The sequence below is a fragment of the Hyla sarda genome, chromosome 2 (assembly GCF_029499605.1).
Source record: "Hyla sarda isolate aHylSar1 chromosome 2, aHylSar1.hap1, whole genome shotgun sequence".
NCBI classification, from domain to species: domain Eukaryota; kingdom Metazoa; phylum Chordata; class Amphibia; order Anura; family Hylidae; genus Hyla; species Hyla sarda.
In genome coordinates this window covers 492,091,642-492,110,628 of record NC_079190.1, presented here as the reverse complement: position 1 = coordinate 492,110,628, position 18,987 = coordinate 492,091,642, and the positions used below count along the sequence as shown (strand labels likewise).

General features: G+C 45.5%; 2 protein-coding genes across 3 annotated transcripts in view; one reads left to right on the top strand and one right to left on the bottom strand.

The window, feature by feature from the left end:
* The window catches only part of ERG (ETS transcription factor ERG), a 414,806-nt gene that overhangs the window by 282,498 nt on the left and 113,321 nt on the right, over window positions 1-18,987 (top strand). The gene's annotated exons all lie outside the window — the stretch shown is intronic.
* The window catches only part of LOC130357159 (fatty acyl-CoA hydrolase precursor, medium chain-like), a 70,870-nt gene that overhangs the window by 45,170 nt on the left and 6,713 nt on the right, over window positions 1-18,987 (bottom strand). Inside the window, exon 1 of one of the 2 annotated variants that reach the window (XM_056559642.1) lies at window positions 959-1,074. The exons of the other annotated variant lie outside the window; for it this stretch is intronic. The gene's annotated coding sequence lies outside the window, so the exon portion shown is untranslated. Of the gene's footprint in view, window positions 1-958; window positions 1,075-18,987 lie in introns of those variants that run through there. 2 annotated transcript variants of the gene reach the window in all.

Here is an 18,987-nt window from a genome sequence, read left to right as displayed (position 1 = left end):
ATGAGTATATAGATACAACATGAGAAGCTATTCAGCTATGGTGCAGTAATGAAATAGTGAGATACTTAGGTTGCAATTTGGGGGCCAAATAGCTTGAACCGTCCCACCACGATAAGGTGATCTCATTGGGACGGACCCTACACTATGAATATGCCTCTGTGTGAATAGATCAGCAGGCATTGCAAGATCTGGAACATCCAAATCACCTTATATACACCTAATAGAGGTGGGTGGGGTGCAAGAACCAACATGGAGGCAGCCACTCCCCCATATGTGTAATACAAACAAGAAATAAGTTGGCCAGCACTATTGATTCCAAACTATTATATGGACCTGGCTTACAGGTGCAGGCTGCTGGGCTAAATATACAGCAGCAGGAGAATACAGCAGCACACTGCTAGCACAAATATATAGATATGTTCCAGATCTTGCAATGCCTGCTGATCTATTCACACAGAGGCATGTTCATAGTGTATGGTCCGTCCCAATGAGATCACCTTATCGTGGTGGGATGGTTCAAGCTATTTGGCCGCCAATTTTCAAGCTAAGTATCTCACTATTTAATTACTGCACCATAGCTGAATAGCTTCTTATGTTGTATCTATATACTCATGTTTTATATATATATATATATATATATATATATATATATTTGTGCTAGCAGTGTGCTGCTGTATTCTCCTGTTGCTGTATATTTAGCCCAGCAGCCTGCACCTGTAAGCCAGGTCCGTATAATAGTTTGGAATCAATAGTGCTGGCCAACTTATTTCTTGTTTGTATCATCATATCTATCTATCTATCTATCTATCTATCTCATATCTATCTATCTATCCATGTATCTCATATCTTTCTATCAATTCATCTATCATATATCCCTAATTTTTACACGCACTCTGAGGCCTTCATGAAAGTGCTAAAGGGGTTAATTTTAGCAGTCTATAGGAAGTGTGTATTGTACCTATGTAGATGGATGGAGATGTCAGTCCTCCGAAATGTAAAACATATGGTCCCACCCCAAGGCTACATGAAGGCAATAAACTCCGTAGATCTCGCTATCATACCACAGGCGACCATCACTGGAGAAGGAACAGAAAAAAAGGAATTTTAATATTGCTGTCTGGCCAAGTATATGAATTTAGATTGGATCGGCCTTATTGTGATACTATGGCTCTTAGGCACAATGTTCTCCTGGCAGAGACTCCTCCAGAAGATGCCGATCAGATGAGGAGCGCAGGCTTTATCTCTATTACCATATTCTGAGGAATATCCAGGAAACTCTTATATAATGCTACGTCTTCTTCTTTCCTATTCACTGGGAAAAATATAGTCACAAATGAGTGTGAGAAACTCCGGTCATAAAATATCTAACGCTAGATTAGGCCACGAAAAGATGGCGACTTCAATTATGTGACCATAGAGAGATAGATAGATATGAGATAGATAGATAGATATGAGATAGATAGATATGAAATAGATAGATATGAGATAGATAGATAGATAGATATGAGATAGATAGATATGAGATAGATAGATAGATATGAGATAGATAGATATGAGATAGATAGATATGAGAGATATAGATATGAGATAGATATGAGTTAGATAGATATGAGATAGATGTGAGATAGATAGATAGATAGATAGATATGAGAGATAGAGATAGATAGATATGAAATAGATAGATATGAGATAGATAGATAGATAGATATGAGATAGATATGAGATAGATAGATATGAGATAGATAGATAGATAGATATGAGATATATAGATATGAGATAGATAGATATGAAATAGATAGATATGAGATAGATAGATAGAAATGAGATAGATAGATAGAGAGGTAGATAGATAGATATGAGATAGATAGATAGATAGATATGAGATAGATAGATAGATAGATAGATATGAGATAGATAGATAAGAGATTGATAGATAGATATGAGATAGATAGATAAGAGATAGATAGATAGATAGATAGACAGATATGAGATAGATAGATAGATAGGTATGAGATAGATAGATAGATAGATAGAAGATAGATAGATATGCGATAGATAGATAGATAGATAGATAGAGAGATATAAGATAGATAGATAGATAGATAGATAGATATGAGATAGATAGATAGATAGATATGAGATAATTGAATTGGAACAGTGCTAGGACCTTCAGCATAAAGTCTTATTGTGCAGGAAAAGTTTCCAAGTTTGCAGCTCATTGACTCTGCAGTGACCACTAGTGGAGACAAGTAGCATTACATATGGCTTCTTAAATGGACCGTCCATGTAGTTCATTAAATAAACCTATTCCACCAGAACAAGAGCCGCTGCTTATTTAGTTGGTTCTATGAACGCCTCTTTTCCTATAACAGCCCCTTTTTATTCCACAGTGTTTTTCCAGGCTCTGTGGATGTTTTACGCCATGTGTCTGCGGCCTGCGCTCTCACGTGTTTCTTAAGGATGGCTGAATAATAGGATTGGGTCACGGTGCTCAGCAGTACAATCTAAGCACTTGTTGAACATCTGGATCTGATCTAACCCTGAGCTGAGGTAGTATTACTCTGTACGGCCGACCATGTGTAGGGCAGGGATCAGTATATACAGGCAAATACTTACATATATATATTGGGGTGTAATTTATCATTTCCCTGGGCTACTCTATTGTTCCTATGACCTTATGAACTTTATGTTATAAGGTACTTTGGGCAGTAATGTCCATATCGCTTTTTCCTAGTTTACGCATTTTTTGTGGATTTAGTTATATTTACATTCATAGAAATTATTATATTATATTACATTACATGTTAGGGCTGCAATATTATTATCATTATTATTATTATCATTATTATTATTATTATTATTATTATTATTACCGTATATACTCGAGTATAAGCCGAGTTTTTCAGCACGATTTTTCGTGCTGAAAACGCCCCCCTCAGCTTATACTCGAGTGAACTCTCCGCCTGTCAATCCCTTCATCAGGGGTCTTCAACCTGTGGACCTCCAGATGTTGCAAAACTACAACTCCTAGCAAGCCCGGACAGCCATCGGCTGTCTGGGCATGCTGGGTGTTGTAGTTTTGAAACCTCTGTAGGTCCGCAGGTTGAAGACCACTGCGGCCTTCGTCATCATCCAGCCCCTCCCCCCTTTTGTATTGTACTCACCTCCCCTCGGTGGGACATTAGGGTGAGCTGGTCCGGGCCATCTATGCTGCAGGGACCGTCCGGTGGGGATGGTTAGTCGTTGCGGGCTGTCCATTTTCACTGGGGGGGCCTCTTCTCCGCGCTTAAGGCCCGGCCCCGGAGTAGTGATGTTGCCTTGACAACAACGCACAGCGACGTTCATGCGCAACGTCCCTTTGCGTCGTCATCAAGGCAACATCACTAGTCCGGGCCCGAAGCACGGAGAAGAGGCCCCCCCCCCCCCCCCCCCCCCCCCCGGTGAAAATGTACAGCCCGCAACGACTAACCATCCCCACCGGACGGTCCCTGTAGCATAGATAGTCCGGACCAGCTCACCCTAACGTCCCGCCAAGGGGTGGTGAGTACAAAACAAAAGGGGGGGGGGGGGGGGCTGGATGATGACTAAGGCCGCAGTGGTCTTCAACCTGCGGACCTCCAGAGGTTTCAAAACTACAACTCCCAGCATGCCTGTACAGCCGATGGCTGGGAGTTGTAGTTTTGCAACATCTGGAGGTCCGCAGGTTGAAGACCACTGATTAAGGGATTGACAGGCGATGATGATGAAGGGGGGGATGATGACGGGGGTCTGGATGATGACATGGGGGGATGATGTATTTCCCACCCTAGGCTTATAGTCGAGTCAATAACTTTTCCTGGGTTTTTGGGGTGAAATTAGGGGCCTCGGCTTATATTCGGTGCGGCTTATACTCGAGTATATACGGTATTATTATTATTATTATTATTATTATTATTATTATTATTATTATTCATTCATTATTTTATTATTACTATTTAAATATTTACTAGCAGAGTACCCAACATTGTATGGTCTTCCTGCCATATTTGAGCTTTTCAGGAGGGTAAAGGACTGTGAGCCTTGCACTGTGTACAGCACCCCACCCTGCTTTTACAGTCTCCTGAAAAGCTCCAATATGACAAGAAGACTGGGTCACGCTAGGTACTTAGTAAATAAGAGAAAATCTGTCTGGTAAAGCAGCCATATTGGAGCTTTTCTGAAGACTGGGCAAGCTGGGTGGCATGCCATACAAAGCACAAGGCTTACAGTACCTCCCCAGCTTTCTCAGTCTCCTGAAGTGAATATCTGTCTGGTAAAGCAGCGATATTAGAGCTCTTAAGGAGACTGGGAAAGCTGCGTGGCACGCTAACTGCTTGCCACCCAGCTTTCCCATTCTCCTGAAGCCCCAGCAGGAGATCACCTCTGTTTATGGGAATATAAAGATGCAATGTCACCTTGATTACAATGGCAATGTAGTTGGAAAAAGATCATAATGCAGAGAAGGCCCCATATCAACTCCAACAATGGAGCCCTGGGCTGATGCTGCTTTATGCCTCATCCCCCTAATATTCAAGTATGGGAGAGCCCACGACTGCTTCTCCCTCTGGACCCTTGTAGCCTTACCCTGTAGTGGGACCTGGACCATCCAGGGCCCTATTGCAACTATGCTGTATGCAGTGCCTCTATAAAACATTTGCTTTTCAGATGGAGTCTAATCTCACACACAAACTTTAGAGCCAACTACATATAAAGCCAAATGTCCTATGTTGTAGCTGAGCACATGGAGTAGACGGGGAGATGATCCAGATTCCTTACAGATGTCATCTGGTTGGATTCATCCCCAGTTCACCTTTGTACATAAGTTTAAGGTGAATGGATAGGATAATAAAGAAACAACCTGAATGAATGTCGTCGATGTAACAACATCGGCAATTCCCCCACCTACCACTAGGGGCAACAGAATTCTGGAAGTTAATTTTGAAGGGGTACTCCGGTGAAAAACTTTTTTTTTTTTTTTTTTAAATCAACTGGTGCCAGAAAGTTAAACAGATTTATAAATTACTTCTATAAAAAAAAATCTTAATCCTTCCTGTACTTATTAGCCGCTCAATACTACAGCGGAAATTATTTTCTTTTTGAAACACAGAGCTGTCTGCTGGCATCATGAGCACGGTGCTCTCTGCTGACATCTCTGTCCATTTTAGAAACTGTCCAGAACAGCATATGTTTGCTATGGGGATTTCCTTTTACTCTGGACAGTTCCTAAAATGGACAGAGATGTCAGCAGACAGCTTTGTGTTTCAAACGGAAAAGAATTTCCACTGCAGTATTCAGCAGCTAATAAGTACAGGAAGGATTAAGATTTTTTTTAATAGAAGTCATTTACAAATCTGTTTAACTTTCTGGCACCAGTTGATTTAAAAAAAAAAAAAAAAGTTTTTCACCGGAGTACCCCTTTAAATATGGACCTTTGCACAAACGCAAAGGTCCAACTCAAACGCAACCATGGTTCTGGTCATTTTAGACCAGTGATAGGGCATTTTATCCTCTTTTATTGTTATATCAAGATGTATCTCTGTAAAATTTGATTTAAAGGGGTACTCCAGTGGAAAACATTTTTTTTTAATTCAACTGGTGCCAGAAAGTTAAACAGATTTGTAAATTACTTCTATTAAAAAATCTTAATCCTTCCAGCAATTTTTAGCAGCTGTATGCTACAGAGGAAATTGTTTCCTTTTTGAATTTCTTTTTTGTCTTGTCCACAGTGCTCTCTGCTGACACATGATGCCCATGTGAGGAACTGTCCAGAGCAGCATGGGGATTTTCTCCTGCTCTGGACAGTTCCTGACATGGACAGAGGTGTCAGCAGAGAGCACTGCGGACAAGACAAAAAAGAAATCCAAAAAGAAAACAATTTCCTCTGTAGCATACAGCTGCTAAAAAGTACTGGAAGGGTAAACATTTTTTAATAGAAGTCATTTACAAATCTGTTTAACTTTCTGGCACCAGTTGATTTAAAAAAAATGTTTTCCACCGGAGTACCCCTTTAAGGAGATATTTCTCTTTAAACGTTTGTGTCACATGCTGTGTTATAAATGGAGAAAGCAGGGGTTTAGGAGGACAAGCGATCCTGGGCCGGGCAGTGGATGGATGGGTGTGTGGCAGCGGCTATTTTTACATGTCCACTAGATATTTTAACCTCCGTGTTTAGATTATGTTGAATATTTTGCTTTCGGCGCGCACCTTGTTGGTTTTGGACTCGTAATAGATACAAAGGCTCTCGGATGGCTGGAGTTACATTTTCACATTTTTTGCTTCAGAAATGTATTGATTCGATCACGTTGGCCAATTTTTTGACTTTTTAGTATAGGGACAATGGGGAGATTTATCAAAACCTGTCCAGAGGAAAAGTAGTTCAGTTGCCCATAGCAACCAATCAGATCGCTTCTTTCATTGTTAACAAGGCCTCTGCAAAAAGAAAGAAGCGATCTGATTGGTTGCTATGGGCAACTGGGCAACTTTTCCTTTGCACAGGTTTTGATAAATCTCCCCCAATAAAGAGAAAAACAGGGATTCCTGCTGCTTAAACCCCCAGCGACCAGTTGTAATCTACAATGGAACCTGGCAGCAAGTGTTCAATTTCGACATGTGAAGTCCTCCAGAGGGAAAGATGGTCTTTGCAGCACCTTTGCTTTCTGGCTAATAGATAGAGCTTGTAAAAGAAAGCCCCCCCCCCCCCCCTAATAAGGAATGTCTAAACCCTTTAAAGCAGTGGTCTCCAACCTTTTTTCTACATTTAGGAACTCATTTTTCTTTTACATTTAATTCAATATTTTTTAGTCCCCATAAGGAACTATTACATGTAATCTGACAATGGCAAACACTGATCAATGCTGTGCCATAGAACAGCACTGATCAGTGTTGTCGGCGCTCCATTGCTACAGGCTGCCTACAGCAAAGGAGTGCCGATCGGACAAGGAACCTTGTCTGTTTATAGGGGTACTCCGGTGCTCCAGCATTCTGAACATTTTGTTCAGAATGTTCAGAGCCAGAGGCCGTGATGGGGATGTCACGGCCACGCCCCCTTGTGACGTCACGCCATGTCCCCTCCATTCATGTCTATGGGAGGGGGCTTGTCGGTAGACACGCCCCCTCCCATTGACATGAATGGAGGGGGTGTGTCGTGACGCCACCATGGGGCATAGTCGCGATGTCACGACCACTGCATAGTCGCGATGTCACGACCACTGCAGCATTTGTTTAGGATGCCGGATTCCACCGGAGATCACGGGGGGGCCCCAGCAGCGGGACCCCCGAAATCAGACATCTTATCCCCTATCCTTTCGATAGGGGAAAAGATGTCTAGCAGCAAAGTACTCCTTTAATGTGAGGAAGGGAATATAAGTCCCCGAAACGTGTGGTTTTTAAAGACAACAGAAATTTTAGAAGACATTTGAGAATCTTCTTTCCCTAAGGGTTAATAATGCGACCTCCGGGTATTTTAGCATCTAAAAGGGGTACTCTAATTGGATTTTTTTTATTTCTTTAAATCAACTGGTGCCAGAAAGTTAAAAAAATTTCTAGATGACTTCTATTTAAAAAATCTTAATCCTTCCCGCAATTATCAGCTGCTGTATACGCCACAGGAAGTTTTTTTTTCTTTTTGAATTTCTTTTCCGTCTGACCACAGTGCTCTCTGCTGACACCTCTGTCCGTGTCAGGAACTGTCCAGAGCAAGAGAGGTTTGCTATGGGGATTTGCACCTGCTTTGGACAGTTCCTCAAATGGACAGAGGTATCAGCAGAGAGCACTGTAGTCAGACAGAAAGGAAATGTAAAAAGAAAAGAACTTCCTCTGTAGTATACAGCAGCTGATAAGTACTGGAAGGATTAATTTTTTTTTTTTTTTATAGAAGTAATTTACAAATCTGTTGAATTTTCTGGCACCAGTTGATATAAAATTAAATGCTCCTGCTTTGGACAGTTCCTCAACTGGACAGAGGTGTCAGCAGAGAGCACTGTAGTCAAACAGAAAGGAAATTTAAAAAAGAAAAGAACTTCCTCTGTAGTATACAGCAGCTGATAAGTACTGGAAGGATATTTTTTTTTTCTTTTTAATAGAAGTAATTGACAAATCAGTTTTATCTTTCTGGCACCAGTTGATTTAAAAGAAAATGTTTTCCAGTGGAGTACCCCTTTAATGAAAAAGGATTATAACTATGAGTGGTAATCCGTGCCTATTGGGATCACCACCGTACACGCCAAATTTTTTAATTCTACTGTAATCCTGAGAATAGCTGATTTAATCTCCAGTTATTTACACTCAGTGACTGGTAATATTTTTATATAGGCAAAATAATATTGCGATCTGACATGACCAGTCCTGCGAGAGGCCCCGAGGATTGATGATCCGGCGAGCAGCGGGGTACGGGTGACATGTGATTGACGCACTTGGTGGGCTTTCTCCATATCTCCAGCAGAAGTTCACTGAGGATAGGGCTTGGATCCACACATTTAGAAGAAGAATTTTGGAAGGCTGAGCTGGGGGGGATGTTCCACAGATGTGATCATACGGAGAACCGGCTGCCATAAGACACAATAATGCAAAAAAACTCCAGAAGATTCTTCCATCTTCCACGAGAAAAAGGACCGAAATGCAAAACAGCTTGGTGCAATATGGGAGAGGAATCTTTGATAAAGACGGGTGGGGGGCATCTGCTGGGCGACTGACTCCCCCCGCTTCTGCGTCTTGTTAGACGTTGGATTAAAGAAATCTCCTTTTAATTACCGTCTGGCAGTAAAATAAAAAAATAAAAAGTATCATAAAAAGCGAGAAGAACTGAAAGATGTTCAGAGTTTATTAGAACTTTCTGCCACCGAGCAGGTGACCTTTTTTGTTTCAAGTTTGCGCCCAGTCGTCTTGAAGACTTCTGTTTAATAAACACGATATAGAGACGTCAGTAATTACAAGTGAGTGTGGCGCCCTCTAGTGTACGCTGGGTCCTGTAGACTTCTATAGAACATACAGTATATAACAAAATGCGTCTTTTATAAGAATGTCACTTTATAGGTGAACATAGAACATGAGCTTGTATGGATGAAAATCCGATTACTATTGTCTTGGAGGAGATTAGTAGGGCAGCAAAGTAGCTCAGAAAGACAAACGTGTCACATATAGAGTTATAGAAAGTATATGAGACTCTCTACGTCTACATACAGCATGTTCAGTGTTAAAGGGCATGCTCATTGATTTTAGTGATAGTGGGGGTTTCAGCGCCCAGATACTTATTGGCCAAAATGGGAGAATAATATTTACCCTATAAGATGAATGTCTGCATTTTAAAAAGTTACATTACTTATCCTGTACTGATCTTGAGAAATATCCTGTATTATACTCGAGAGCTGCACTCACTATTCTGCTGGTGAGGTCACTGTGTACATACATTACATTACTTATCCTGTACTGATCTTGAGATATATCCTGTATTATACTCGAGAGCTGCACTCACTATTCTGCTGGTGAGGTCACTGTGTACATACATTACATTACTTATCCTGTACTGATCCTGAGTTATATCCTGTATTATACTCCAGAGCTGTACTCACTATTCTGCTGGTGAGGTCACTGTGTACATACATTACATTACTTATCCTGTACTGATCTTGAGATATATCCTGTATTATACTCCAGAGCTGTACTCACTATTCTGCTGGTGGAGTCACTGTGTACATACATTACATTACTTATCCTGTACTGATCCTGAGTTATATCCTGTATTATATTCCAGAGCTCTACTCACTATTCTGAGGGTGAGGTCACTGTGTACATACATTACATTACTTATCCTGTACTGATCCTGATTATATCCTGTAGATCTTTTATTAGAAAAATATAAATCATAACAAAAACACAAAACCAGCACAACTTGGCCATAACTGAAAACAGCAACATGAAATAACATAAACCAAAACTTTACATTTAAAATAAAAGAACATAAATCCTGCCTAACCGGCCAGCCCAGTTTTCCTAACAAAAAGAAAAACACACCTTACATAACCAAATATCTAACAACACACTCACATGCATACTCAACTTACATAACCAAAAAAGAAACATAAAAATAGCACTATTTAGCTGTAACTCAAAAACACCCATACTTGGGAAAAACACAAACACACAGAAAACACAACAAGCACTCCCACTACACACCACCACCCCTTTTTTTTTATGTTTTATTTTTTATTTTTGTATTTTTTTTTTTGTAAACTATTTTTTTTTTTATAATTTTTTTTTTTTTTTTTTTTATAATAACACTAATAATAATAATAATAATAATAATACTATGCCACACACATGCATCACAGATCCATAACTTTACAAAGGCATAAAGATAAATTAATCTACAACTCAAAAAACACCCAAACTTGGGAAAAATCACATATTACAAACCGAAAACACTCCCACTGCACACCAAATTTTATATATATATATATATACACACACACACACACACTTTTTTTTTTTTTTTCCCTTCCACACACACATATATACATTAGTTTTCTACGTTATCCCACAAGACCTAAACCACAACTGGATACAAAAATTACTACAAAAATAACATCTGGTTTGACTGCCATATCTATCTCTACTATAAACACAATATAAACAATATATAATTCACAAATCAAGATAAAAAAAAAAAAAAAAAAAAAATTATATATATATATTTTTATAATAATTACATGTAATGTACACAATTTATACATATAAACTATATACACTATATACACACCTATTATTATACAGGAAACACACCTAAATATACAATAAAACATCCTACTCTAAACTATCCCTTCACCCACACCACCCGCCCTTCTGTTCATGGGTCAGAGTCCACAGTTCTCAATGTCCAGCCACGACTGACCGATGCCAGGTCCACCAAAAGAAAACCACCACCCACCAAATACACCCACCCAACCTAGAACTCCTCCCAACCAACTTAACCATAACCAACTTTATAACATACATAAACAATATAACCCACACTAGGCCCAAGTTCGGTGCCTGTAAGCCCTTCATAACCTAAACATCGGAAAACAAAACAAAAAGCTATGGTACACATGCATTAGCCCACCACCAGGAAGAAGGATGGCAATCCTGATACATACAAAAATTTACATACTTTCCCTAACACCTCCCTACCTCTCACCCTACCATTATCCCTAAAATAGAAACTGACCCTACTATCACCCTAACCCTGTCCCCTTACATCACTGTCCCTAACCAAAACAAGGGTACTCTACCCAGAAGGTCTAGTACCTAGGGCACATCAAAAGAAAACCCTCTCCATAGGAGAGAAGCCCTACTGGTACCAAGACTGCCATACTCCAAAGACCTGATCTTCCCGAGGTCACCGGTGATATTCCTACAGACCTCCACCTCGGAGAGGACTTTACGCTGCGTAGACACTAAACACCGTGCGTTCCACGTGTGGTACCTAATCACTAAGCTAACTAAGAATAAAGTGCCCCGGTCTCGACCACCCAGGTTCCTGAATGCCCCATAAGCCCACTCCGGGTAGGTAAGGCCGGCAAGTTGACTCCAGCCAATGGAAGTGCCCACCCTGTTGTAAACCCCTATATTAAAGGGACAATGAAGGAGGAAATGGTCCATGCTTTCCAGCGTGTCCACACACTCTTCTCGGGGACAGTCCCGGTCATCAGATCTCCTACACTTCAAATTGTCCCTCACATATAGCTTCCCCTGAAAGCAGCGCCAGGCCAAGTCCCAAAACTTCTGGGGGATCCTTTTCATGTTTAAAAGAAACAACCCCACCCTCAGATCCTGACCTGGGCAGTCCCTGAGCGCCAGAGGCTTCTGGAAGTGGGTCAACAGAACCCGTTTGTCAAGGAACTGCCTTGACTGGGTCCTGATCTCCCACACTCCCAGACCCCACCGACGTATCGCCTTCAGAGTCGGGGTAGCATAAGCCGGAAGATATCCATGGGGCGTACGGAGGTCCTTCACTTGCCCTCCTGTCTCCCATTCCTGGAAGAAAGGCCGAAACCATTCCCTGCAGGAGAGTACCCACGAAAAAGCCCTCTCTGACCAGAGGTTTGAGATGTTGGCTTTCAAGAAGGTGTTTGTTAAGAACACCACAGGGTTTACCATAGATAAACCCCCTAGTCTCCTCGTGCGGTACGTAACCTCCCTCTTGACTAGGTTCATCCTGTTCCCCCATAACAGTTGGAAAAACAGGCTGTAGATCCTAGTGTAGTAAGCCTCTGGCAAGATACATACGCTGCCCAGGTAGATAAACAAGGGGAGCAGGTACGATTTGATCAGGTGTACCCTTTCCCTGAGGATCATAGACCAACCCTTCCACTGGTTCACCTTCTGAGTGGCATCCTGGAGCTTACCATCCCAGTTTTTGGTGGGATAATCATCCTGGCCGAATGTGATGCCCAAAACTTTTGCTGATTCTTGGGGCCCCGGAAGGGTGTCCGGGAGATCAAACGTGGGATCCCCCCCTCCCAGCCAGAGACTTTCACACTTATCCCGGTTGATCTTAGACCCGGAAGCCTCCGAGTAGCGGTCCACCTCTGACATCACCACATCGACCTCCCCCCTCGAGGAGACGAAAATGGTGACATCATCAGCATACGCCACCACTCTCTGGGCGACATCCGGCTCCGCCAGACTCATCCCGACTCCCGCCAACGGTCCACAATCTACCCTCCGGACGAAGGGATCGATTGCGAACACGTATAACAGCGGGCTCAAAGGACAACCCTGACGGACTCCGGACCCAACCTCAAAAGAGCGGCCAGACCAACCATTCACCAGCGGGAAACTCTCTGCCCCTGCATACAAGATCTTGAGCCAATTAACAAAAGTACTCGGTAAGCCATATCTTAGAAGGACGGACCAGAGGTAGTCATGGTTCACCCGATCAAATGCTTTTGCCTGATCCAAGGACAGTAAGTACCCCTTCCAGAGACCTGCACTGCTCCGCTCCACTGCCTCCCTGACACTGAGGACAGCACTTAACGTGCTTCGGCCTGGAACAGAGCAGTGCTGGGCCCCCGAAAGGAGTCGGGGTGCAAACTCCACCAACCGATTAAACAGTATCTTGGCCAGAAGCTTCCTGTCCGTATTGAGAAGAGCTATGGGCCTCCAATTCTCAATCCGGCTAGGATCTTTACCCTTTGAGAGAAGAATCAGGGCTGACCTCCTCATTGACCTAGGCAGAGTGCCCGAGGAGAGACACTCATTGAATACCACAGTCAAGAGGGGAGCTAAAGACTCCTTAAAGGTCTTGTACCACTCGGATGTTAAGCCATCCGGACCTGGCGACTTCTTGGGGGCAAGCCCCTCGATCGCCAGTCTCACTTCCTCTTCCTTAATCTCTTCTGCCAAAACGCCAAGAGAGGGGTCTACCCCTGGCTCAGGAATGGTTTCAGCCAGGAAAGCCGACATCTTGTCCCGATCTAGATCCTTCCTCCCCAAGAGGTGCAAGTAGAAGGATCTGACGACCTCCAGGATCCCTGATCTGGACCGATTCAGAGATCCCGTACTATCAATCAGTCCTGAGATGATTTTACTACTCACTGACATCTTGCAGTTTCTGTAAGGGTCGGGCGAGCGGTACTTCCCAAAATCCCTCTCAAAAACCAAAGATGTGTGCCTATCATACTGACACCTCATCAACAAGGACTTCACTCTGGAGATATCCTCCCGGCTACCTCCAGTCGAGACGAGAAGCTCGAGTTTCCTCCTCAGACCCTGATACAAGCGATACCTGTTCAGGGACCTGAGGCTCGAGAGCTGGCGGAAGAACCCCGCAACCCGCTTCTTGAATATCTCCCACCACTCTGACTTACTACTACAAAGGTCCAGTAAAGGTACCTGACTCTGAAGAAAATCCTCAAAGGACTGTCTTATCTCCGCTTCCTCCAGGAGGGACGAATTCAGCTTCCAATAACCTTTACCCATCCGGGGGGTCTCTGAAACATTCAAGGAAAACAAAATCATACAGTGATCGGAGAACTCCACCTCAACCACGGACACTGCGGAAGAGACGGCTTCCTCCTTTAAATAAAACCTGTCTATCCTAGACCTGCAGCTACCTCGATGATAGGTGAAACCCGCGTGGCCTGAGGGGCTCCGGATGTGGGCGTCCTCTAGGCGAGCTTCCCTAACTATATTATTGAGAGCTATGCTATCGTAAGCCAGCGGACCATTGGAACCTCTCCTATCTTGGGACTTTGTGACAGTATTGAAGTCCCCTCCAAAGATCACTTGCCGGCTAGTAAAAAGGAAGGGCTTGATCCTCATAAAGAGATCTTTGCGGCCCCACTTGGTTTGTGGGGCGTAGATGTTAATGAGCCGGAGCTCCTGTCCCTTCATGAGGACATCTAAGATCAGGCACCTCCCCATTTCTAACTCAATAACCCGTCTGCATTCAACCGGAGCGGTAAAAAGGACCGCCACCCCACTATACGGCTCAGCCGCAAGAGACCAGTGGGAGGGCCCGCGCCTCCACTCTCTCCTGGCTTTTACCAGGGAGGCTAGATCTGACAACCTGGTCTCCTGCAGATACAAAATATCGGCTTCAACACGGCCGAGAAAATCAAAGGCTGCGAATCTAGCCGTATCAGACTTTATACTGGCACAGTTAATAGATGCCAGCGTCAATGGGGTGAGTGCCGCCATCATGGGTGATTGAGTTAGACGGCCCTAACCCCCTCATTTCTGTCTTTTCTTTACCCCCTCATCCCCAGATGAGGAGGCTTCTTTCTCTTTTAGCCTTTTTTTAGACTCTGATTGGTCCATTTTTGAATCCCCATCTCCGTCTGGCTCTGGTTTGGCCCCATCCCCTGAGGAAATTGCCCCATCAGGACAGGGCCCAGTTCCCCCCGGAGGCTCCCCCACTTCAGGTACCCCATCCTCGACCACCCCCTCCAAAGAGGGGGAGGAGATGTCATCAAGGACAGAGAACCGGTTAGACAGATCAATCAGAGGGGGGGCAGGTAGGCTTCCGCTTGGGACCTGGTCCGTAGCACGGGGACTAGAGGGCTCCGACCTCTTCTTTCCCCTTTTATTGCCCTTCTTTTTTGGCCGCTCTTCACCCTCCTCATCCACACTTTCAAAGTGGGAGGAATCGGAAAGATCGGCCTTGCTGCCCTCTTCTCCACAGATTCTCCTCGCTTCCTCCTCCAGCACATTTTCCTCCAGGGCCTCAGCAGTTTCAGGACTAACCTCTGGAGCAGGGTCAGAAGCTACCCCTGCCACATGGGAACTCTCCAGTTCCCTGCTCCTTCTGCGATTAGCCTCCCGCCTCAGCTTGGCGGGACTTTTCCTCTTCACTGACCCTGTTGCACCTTCACCCGCACTCGTGCCCTCCCCAGCTGAGGCAACATTACTGCTCTCCCCAGCCAAGGTGACAGTTGCCCGAGCAAAAGCGCTAGGACAACGGCTGAAAGGGTGTCCTAAGACACCACACAGATGACACCGGATCTGCCTACAGGATGCGGCAAGATGACCTACCCCACCGCACAGTGCACAGACCTGCACGGTACAAGCTGCGCTAAAGTGGGTGGGGCTGCCACATCTGTGACAGACCTTGGGCTGCCCCTGGTAGAAAACTTGGATTCTGTCTCTCCCAAGAAAAGCAGCTGATGGGATGTGGGCAACAGTGCTCCCCGAACGCTTCAGTTTGACGGAAAACGTCCAGGCCCCAGACCAGATCCCATGTTCGTCATAGTTCTTTTTTGGCATGTCCGTCACATCCCCATATCGGCTGAGCCAGGTCATGATGTCATAGCAAGATAGTGACTCGTTACGTGTCAATACGGTCACTTTCTTGGCCAGATTCTGACGGGATATCGCCTTTACGGCGAAATCCCGCCAGCCGGGCTCACTCTTCACCACCTCATAGTTCGACCAGAAGAGTTCCAAACCCTCCGGCCGAACGAAGCTGATGTCAAATTCGGAAGTACCGTAGGGGTGGATCAGGGCAAAGATGTCACTTGCCCTGAATTCCATCCGGAGGAGGAGCTCAACCACCTTACCCCGAGGCGGACATGCATCTTCGCCCCTCCACACTAAACGGACCACATTCCTACGGCCACTTTCCTGCCCGGATGTCGGGAGGGACCAGACCACCTCCCCGTTTTGTTCTCGGAAGGCGCCTAAGCCGTGTCTTTCTATCCAAAAAGACAGGTCAACCTCACCCCTCCCCTCTACATGGATTGACCTGTCTCCCCTACGTAGAGCCTCCAGGAGGCGCTGTTGCAAGTGACCCCCAGAGCCAGATGGAGATGGGGATTCACCTGATCCCCCGGCAGTGACGCTGGCATAGCTTCTGGGAGAAGCAGCCACTACCGGGGGGGCAGTCGAACCAGGACCTGACCCAGATCCCAAACCAGGACCCTTGTTCTTAGCTGAGGTGTCAGTCAAACCTCTCTCTGGCATTCCACTACCACTCCTCACCTGCATTCCACTTGCACCCCTCTCTTGCACTCCACTTACACCCCTCTCTTGCACTCCACTTGTACCCCTCTCTTGCACTCCACTTGTACCCCTCTCTTGCACTCCACTTGTACCCCTCTCTTGCACTCCACTTGCACCCCTCTCTTGCACTCCACTTGCACCCCTCTCTTGCACTCCACTTGCACCCCTCTCTTGCACTCCACTTGTACCCCTCTCTTGCACTCCCCTTGCACCCCTCTCTTGCACTCCCCTTGCACCCCTCTCTTGCACCCCACTTGCACACCCCTCATCCACACTGCTACTACAACTCCTCCCATGCGCACTACCATAACTCACACTCTGGACCATTTTTCCACACATTTTTGCTCTCACTTTCACTCTTGCTTACACTCTGTATATTACAGGCTGGGCTGGCTGGGTCTATTGCATTATGTATAAGGGTCGCCGGTTTCAGGACTAAGGTTGCATTTCCAGTCTTCTGGGGTGCAGACACAGGCTCCGCCTCTGATATGGATGGCCCCGCCCCCTCAGACGAAGTCATGGATTTTGGCAGGAGCTGTCCCTCCGGACGCACTCCTGCCCCGCCTACTGCAGCTGACGTGCAGGGAACCTCCCCCTTTACAGGTGAGTGCCCCGCAGCGCCAGAAACGGTACCAACCGCACATAGGGGACCGCCCCCTGAACCACCAAGGTCCGGTGCCCGGACACTCCCCCCCCTCACAGGGGAGTGCCCTGCAGCGCCAGGACTTGTACCGCTCACTTCAACCCGGGGACCGCCCCCTGAACGGGAGAAACTGCCGCCATTTTCTGGTGCCTGGACACCCTCCCCCCTCACAGGAGGGTGCCCTTTATTTTCTATAGCACCCGCGGACATTTTGGGTGCACTACTGTATCCCCCATGCTGGCCCCGTTCCACTACAGAAACGGGGTCTGGCAGATTGGGGGACCCAGCACCCTGAACTGACTTCTCAGCCAGCCCAGACTGCTGGAGGGGAGAAAACACAAACTTTATCTGCCCTTCAGTTTTTTTCCTCTTCTTGCCCTTTTTTTTATTCCTCCTCTTCTCCTCTGGGCCCAGATCTTCTCCAAAAGAAAAATTTTCCAGACGGGTGGGGGACTCCTGCATCACAATCGCCCGCAGGAGACCCCCATCCGCCAAGCCGCTGCCTTCACCACAGTCACTGCCATCACCGTCCTCATCCTCGCTGGAGGGAGGTAAGGCCACCTGAGCTGCCATTATGTAGTCCTCACTCAGGGTAAGTGGGGGGTCAGGGGCAACATTGGTGGCACCAACAGAACCCATGTCCATATCCCCCCCACTCACATTGCCCTCCTCACCTCCATCACCTACCTCCATCTCCTCCTCCTCGCTCTGGAAGTCATCATGCAGTTTTTCTGAACCTCTGGAGGCACGCATGTTGGAGAACCTTTCCTTATTGATCAGCTTCTCACCGAGGAATCCAGCTCCAGCCACAATGTCCGACCTCAGCTGCACCAGATCCTCCACCTCTTTCTTTAATGATCTCACCTTTGCAGTGAATGCTGCTCTCTTGGTCTTGGCTGCTGTATCTGCCTGGTAAGACACAAGCTTCAGCTCTTCCCTCAGGCCTCTGAGCTGTTTGCCGAGTTGCTCATATTCCGCCATCTTAGCCTGGATTCTGGATCCGAAGGTAGCCAGGGATTCTCTGGGCCCCTTTACTCCCCATTGCTGGGGTTCAGAGGAACCAGACACCTTAGCCTTTCCTGCACTCCTTTGCCTGGAGACACTTTTGCTGGAAGCTTTGCAGCTTCCAGCAGGGGATGGGGGAGGGGGGGGGATGTTGTGGGTCCTGGCTGAACGCCTCACCCCATCCTGGCTACTGGCCGTCGCATGCTCCCTCACACTCCCAGCCGGCCATAAACGGGGAGTGGATGATGGAATTCTGGGGTCCATAGCAGGAAAAACCTACCCAGGCGCCTGCCACACACCTGGGTAGGGGCGGATGAAAACGCTGCTTCACTGGAAGTCTCTGGAAGTCACAGGAGCTCAGACACACCCAACCTCTCTCCAGAGCTGTACTCACTATTCTGCTGGTGAGGTCACTGTGTACATACATTACATTACTTATCCTGTACTGATCCTGATTATATCCTGTATTATACTCCAGAGCTGTACTCACTATTCTGCTGGTGAGGTCACTGTGTACATACACTACATTACTTATCCTGTACTGATCCTGAGTTATATCCTGTATTATACTCCAGAGCTGTACTCACTATTCTGCTGATGAGGTCACTGTGTACATACACTACATTACTTATCCTGTACTGATCCTGAGTTATATCCTGTATTATATTCCAGAGCTGTACTCACTATTCTGCTGGTGAGGTCACTGTGTACATACATTACATTACTTATCCTGAACTGATCCTGAGTTATATCCTGTATTATACTCCAGAGCTGTACTCACTATTCTGCTGGTGAGGTCACTGTGTACATACATTACATTACTTATCCTGAACTGATCCTGAGTT